The sequence below is a fragment of the Perognathus longimembris genome, chromosome 22 (genome assembly GCF_023159225.1).
Source record: "Perognathus longimembris pacificus isolate PPM17 chromosome 22, ASM2315922v1, whole genome shotgun sequence".
Lineage (NCBI taxonomy): Eukaryota > Metazoa > Chordata > Mammalia > Rodentia > Heteromyidae > Perognathus > Perognathus longimembris.
This window is the reverse complement of record NC_063182.1, coordinates 1157000-1163508: the sequence shown is the minus strand read 5'-3', so window position 1 is coordinate 1163508 and position 6509 is coordinate 1157000.

Sequence of the window (6509 nt, the reverse complement as noted above, 5' to 3'; positions counted from 1 at the left end):
CGTAAACTGCCGGCCCCTTGTCCTGAATTCTTCCCCTCTGCAACCCCAGGTCTCTCGCCAGCAGCCCCGAGACAGGCCTTCAGCCCTGGTCCCCACGGCTTCCCGGAGTGGCCACAGTGAAGGTGGACGTCCCTTTCTCCCCCCGCCGCCATCTGGACTCTCCGCAGGGCTGACAGAATCGAGTGTGGTGGGGTCCACCAGGCTTCAGCCTTGTGGTCTAAGGAGAGGCGGTGTGGAAGAACAGGAAGGCCTGCGGGTGAATTGGCGCGGGGAAGGGAAGCCGTTCACCTCAGGCCCCCAGCTCATGTCCTCAGTCTCCAGGCCTATCCCTCGCACTCAGGACCCCTGCAGAGGGGAGCTTTGATCCACTGCTGTCCTGATTACTACTTACGCCAGTATCGGAGCTTGAACTCAAGACCTTCTGCTCTCACCTGGCTTTTTTCCCCCTTAGCTGGGAATTAAGTGCACCTCCATGTCCAGCTCCCGCCCCCCCCCCCCCGTGGTTAATTGGAGATGAGAGTCTCCCAGACTTTTCTCAGCCTTCTGAGCAGCTAGGATGATGGGTGGGAGGCCCCAGCCCCTGAGCCTGACGTCATTCAGAGCAAGGAAACTGAGGCTCAGAGGAGCACGCCAGGTGCTCCTGGATACGCACAGCAGTGGGGGGACAGGGAAGAAGCAGACGCCCTGTGTCCCGTGAGCAGAGGGGCCAGGGTCCCCACAGACGCCCTGTGTCCATGAGGGGCCGGGGTCCCCGCAGACGCCCTGTGTCCATGAGTAGAGGAGCCGGGGTCCCCAAAGACGCCCGGTGTCCATGAGGGGCCGGGGTCCCCACAGACGCCCTGTGTCCATGAGCAGAGGGTCCGGGGTCCCCACAGACGCCCTGTGTCCATGAGCAGAGGGGCCGGGGTCCCCGCAGACGCCCTGTGTCCATGAGCAGAGGGGCCGGGGTCCCCACAGACGCCCTGTGTCCATGAGGGGCCGGGGTCCCCGCAGACGCCCGGTGTCCGTGAGCAGAGGGGCCGGGGTCCCCACAGACGCCCGGTGTCCATGAGCAGAGGGGCCGGGGTCCCCACAGACGCCCTGTGTCCATGAGCAGAGGAGCCGGGGTCCCCACAGACGCCCGGTGTCCATGAGGGGCCGGGGTCCCCGCAGACGCCCGGTGTCCGTGAGCAGAGGGGCCGGGGTCCCCGCAGACGCCCTGTGTCCATGAGGGGCCGGGGTCCCCACAGACGCCCTGTGTCCATGAGGGGCCGGGGTCCCCGCAGACGCCCTGTGTCCATGAGGGGCCGGGGTCCCCGCAGACGCCCTGTGTCCATGAGCAGAGGGTCCGGGGTCCCCACAGACGCCCTGTGTCCATGAGCAGAGGGTCCGGGGTCCCCACAGACGCCCTGTGTCCATGAGCAGAGGAGCCGGGGTCCCCACAGACGCCCGGTGTCCGTGAGCAGAGGGGCCGGGGTCCCCACAGACGCCCTGTGTCCATGAGCAGAGGGGCCGGGGTCCCCACAGACGCCCTGTGTCCATGAGGAGCCGGGGTCCCCACAGACGCCCTGTGTCCATGAGGAGCCGGGGTCCCCACAGACGCCCGGTGTCCGTGAGCAGAGGGGCCGGGGTCCCCGCAGACGCCCTGTGTCCATGAGGGGCCGGGGTCCCCGCAGACGCCCTGTGTCCATGAGGGGCCGGGGTCCCCGCAGACGCCCTGTGTCCATGAGGGGCCGGGGTCCCCGCAGACGCCCTGTGTCCATGAGGGGCCGGGGTCCCCGCAGACGCCCTGTGTCCATGAGGGGCCGGGGTCCCCGCAGACGCCCTGTGTCCATGAGCAGAGGGGCCGGGGTCCCCACAGACGCCCTGTGTCCATGAGGAGCCGGGGTCCCCACAGACGCCCTGTGTCCATGAGCAGAGGGGCCGGGGTCCCCGCAGACGCCCTGTGTCCATGAGGGGCCGGGGTCCCCACAGACGCCCTGTGTCCATGAGCAGAGGGGCCGGGGTCCCCACAGACGCCCTGTGTCCATGAGCAGAGGGGCCGGGGTCCCCACAGACGCCCTGTGTCCATGAGCAGAGGGGCCGGGGTCCCCGCAGACGCCCTGTGTCCATGAGGGGCCGGGGTCCCCACAGACGCCCTGTGTCCGTGAGTAGAGGGGCCGGGGTCCCCACAGACGCCCTGTGTCCATGAGCAGAGGGGCCGGGGTCCCCACAGACGCCCTGTGTCCATGAGGAGCCGGGGTCCCCACAGACGCCCTGTGTCCATGAGGAGCCGGGGTCCCCACAGACGCCCGGTGTCCGTGAGCAGAGGGGCCGGGGTCCCCGCAGACGCCCTGTGTCCATGAGGGGCCGGGGTCCCCGCAGACGCCCTGTGTCCATGAGGGGCCGGGGTCCCCGCAGACGCCCTGTGTCCATGAGGGGCCGGGGTCCCCGCAGACGCCCTGTGTCCATGAGGGGCCGGGGTCCCCGCAGACGCCCTGTGTCCATGAGGGGCCGGGGTCCCCGCAGACGCCCTGTGTCCATGAGGGGCCGGGGTCCCCGCAGACGCCCGGTGTCCGTGAGTAGAGGAGCCGCGGTCCCGTCTTTGCCCTCCCCCCCGGGCCTCCACTCCGGCTTGGGCTGCACCTTGGCATTTCCGGTGCATGTGATGTGCTAGCTTGGTTTTCTGATCTTCTCCCCCGCCTCCACCTCTCCCAGAACCCCCGGCCTTTCCTTTCACCTCGGCCTCGGTCGGGAGCTACCTGCTCATCGTAGACTCCGCGGGCCAGGAGGACTGCGTGAGACACTGCCGCTCGCTCCTCTGCACTCGGGGTGGGGGGGGTGCTCCCTCCAGGGGCGGGGCGGGGCGAAGAGGGGTGTCCCCGCTCACTCACGTAAAGCCTGGGCCTGCACACACATGCACACATGCACGCACACGCACACACACACCTATGTTTCTCCCTAGTGCCACCACGGCCCCCGTTCTTGGAGCAGGGACCATTGCTTGACCACAGGAGTTTATCTTCCCATCGTCTCTTGGTCTTAGTAAGTATTGGCCAGTGGGGTGTCTGGGTTGGTATGGACGGAAGACGGGCTCCCCAATGGCTCGGTGGCAGCAAAGATGGGGTCATTCCGCAGATCCTAAGGTCAGAGCACAGGGTTCTGTTCATTATGTTATTTTATTTTATTTTTTGGTGTCAAGCCTGGGGCTGAAACTCAGGGCCAGGACCTCGGTGGTCATGACTGAGCCGTCTCTGCTCAAGGTGGCCCCCCCCCCCCCCCGGCACAGAAGCCGCAGCTCCACGCCCAGCTTCTTGCGGCTTCGTTGGACAGAAGAGCCTCGAGGGTTTTCCTGCCCAGGCTGGAGTCCCTCGTGCCCGCTGCCATAGGAGTTCTCGTGTCAAAGAGTCCACCAGGGGGCTGGGGATATGGCGTAGTGGCAAGAGTGCCTGCCTCGTATACATGAAGCCCTGGGTTCGATTCCCCAGCACCACATATATGGAAAATGGCCAGAGGGGGCGCTGTGGCTCAAGTGGCAGAGTGCTAGCCTTGAGCAAAAAGAAGCCAGGGACAGTGCTCAGGCCCTGAGTCCAAGGCCCAGGACTGACAAAAACAACAAAAAACCAACTTTAGGAAGTCAGATGCCGGTGGCTCATGCCTGTGAACCCAGCTACTCACAGCGTGGAGCCAGCCTGGACAGGAGAGTCCATGAGACTGGAATCTCCCTCTAACCACCAGAAAACCAGAAGTGGCGCTGTGGCTCAAGTGGTAGAGCGCTAGCCTGGAGCTGAAGACCTCAGGGACAGGGCTCGGCACACAAAAAAGATTCCGCCAGGAACGGTGGCTCCTTGACTTCAATCCCCAACAGGGGGAAAAAGAAAAGAGAAAGACGGCAAGCAGAAAGACCTTACCATGTCTTTCCTAGCACCTTCCCCGGCCGCCCTCTTCCTCTTCCCCCGAACCCTGGCAGCGAGCCTGCGACCAGCATGTCTTCCGGGAAGGAAGAGTCTCGACCCTGTTTCCAGAGGAGCTAGTCCCGCCAGCTGCTGGAGGGTCCCTTGTCCTCCCTCAGTGTCCCCATCCGCCACAGCCGGGGGGGGGGTCCTCTGTGCTGCAGGGCCCGACTCTGGGAGGGGTGAGGAGGCTGGGGGGGGCCCAGGGGAGCAGACAGCACCGAGGGAGGGGGGGTCCGCTGGGAAGCTGGCCGCTGCCATTTCCGGCCGTCCCAGCTGCCCCCCCGCCCCCGCCCATCTGGAATCACTTAGCCCCTCTCGCCATTAACCCTTGGCAGACACCAGGGCTGTTCCTTCTCCTCTCCGGGAAGGGCGAGCTTCGTGGGGCACCGCCGGGCACCCACTCGGGCCTGGCCAGCGGAGGCCGAGCTCCGGAGCCAGCGGCCCACTGTGGGGTTCAAAGCCCAGCACCTCCCGTGTCAGGCTGGGTGTGACCTTGGGCAGATGGTGAAACGGAGCTTCCCGCTGGGGAGAAAGGAGGTGATTCGAGGGTGGGTTCCTCCCAGTGCGGAGGCTTTGTGCCGTCCCGTGGACAGGGTGCCTCGGTGCCCCCCCCCCCGGGGCGCTCTAGAGGGATGGGCCCCGGCGGAGCGCACTGGAGCTGTGGGAACCAACTCTGCCGGTCCCAGGCCACCGGAAGCAGTGGTCTCCGCCGGGCTGGGGAGCAGGGAGCGGGGGAGGGAGCCCTCAGCACTCCCCAGGCCGGCAGCCCCGGCAGCTGGCGCTCCCACGCCCTCCCCCCCCCCCCCCCCCGTGGGCGGTGAGGAAGCGGTGCACATGTCTCGGCCCAGTGCCGTTATCTTTGATGTCTGGGCCAGCAGGGCCTCGCCCCAACCATGTCCACTGTCCAGGTTATGGAGATGGGCCTGAGGACGGGGCGGGGGGGGCTGAGGATGGGGGTGGGGGGGTCTGAAGTCCACAAAGGGAGACCCGGCAGGCATGTGCCCTCCCTCCCTCCCTCCCCCTGAGCAGAGCAGGGAGATCTGGGTACTTGTGGCCGGGGAGCCACCCCAGCTCCCAGACAAGGCTTGGGGACTGAGTGGACAGTAAGAGCCGTGGTCCACCTGAGATCCCAGGACTCCCAGCCCCCCCCTTGCCCAAGTCCCCCCACCCCCCTGCCATCTCAGGGCCTCACGACCCTAGAGGAATCGGGGAGATCTTTCCGGAACACGTTGATGGCTCAAGAAACATGACCATTGCAAGGCCACAGGTTTCTCTCTTGCTGGACACATTGGTTCCCGAGTCCAGAGAGGCACAGCGCCCGCTTGAAAGCACACAGCAGGTCCCAGATGGGGGTGTCCGTCCCCCACTTCCAAACAGCCCTGTTTCTCTACCACCCACATTGGCAAAAAGGGTCACCGAGTCACGACTGCACGCTCACAGGGCTCACAAACAAACGTCACAGAGGCCACAGACGAATCACGTTGAATCGTGGGGAGAAGGAAAGAGAGAAAGCCGTGTGGGCTGGTCAACGAGAGCGCTTGTTCAGGTAGACCAGGGCTCCTCTGGGGAGGGAACTTTGTCATGGAGACCGGAACAGTGTTTGAGGCAGAGCTGGCAGGCTGGAAGGAGCTTGGTGTGTTAGAGCAGAGAGGCTTGCGTGGTGTCAGGAGCCGGTCCTGGATGCCGGGGAGCCCGCTGTTATCCAAAGGTCCGTAGGGAGGATAGCACAAGTGGCGTGGGGTGCTTGTTTTTGCTTTGTTTTGCCGGTCCTGGGCCTTGAACTCGGGGCCTGGGTGATGTCCCTGAGCGCCTGGGCTCAAGGCTTGCCCTCGACCACTTGAGCCACAGCGCCACGTCTGGCTTTCCGTGGTTAAAAGTGAAGATACGCGTGTCAACTGACTCTCTTGCCCCGGCTGGCTTTGAACCATGATCCTCAGACCTCAACCTCCGAGCGGCTGGGATTACAGGCGTGAGCCACCGGCGCCCGGCAGGAGCTTAAAGCAGAGGTGAGACCGGGGAGCCGCAGGGCCGTGTGGAGGAGGGGCTGTCGTGGGTGCCAGGCCTGGAGGGACCGGCATGGAGGTGCTAGACACAGTGTCTGTCTAGGAGGCTGCCGGGGTGAACCCCGGCAAGAGCTGAGACGTCTGGGTCCCCATCCAAACTCCTCCCCCGCCCCCCCATCAGCGCTTGCTAGCTCGTGGCTGGTGCTCGGCGACTTGAGCCGTGCCTCCCGACCGTGGGTGCCGGCGATTCCAGAGACGGCGTCTCGCGCTTCGCGGCTCCATCTCAGCCGCCCCCGTGAGTTAGCATGAGCGGTGTGAGCCACGCGCCCGGATCCCGCCCACGCTTTGACCGCGGACGCCTCCGGATCTCTGTATCACCTGGGACCCGGCGCCTGGCGTCCCCGCGGCTTCCCGCGGGACTGGGGAGGGGGAAGAGGCGTTTCCTTCTGCGGGGCTCCGAGTACCAGCAGGTGGCGCCCGCGGCCAGGCTAGCCTCTCCTCGGGTGCAAAAGCAGGGCGAGGGGGACAACAGGGGCCCGCCTCAGGTGACAGCAGGAGGCCGGCGGTGGAGGCTGGGGTGGGGGGGGGGGAC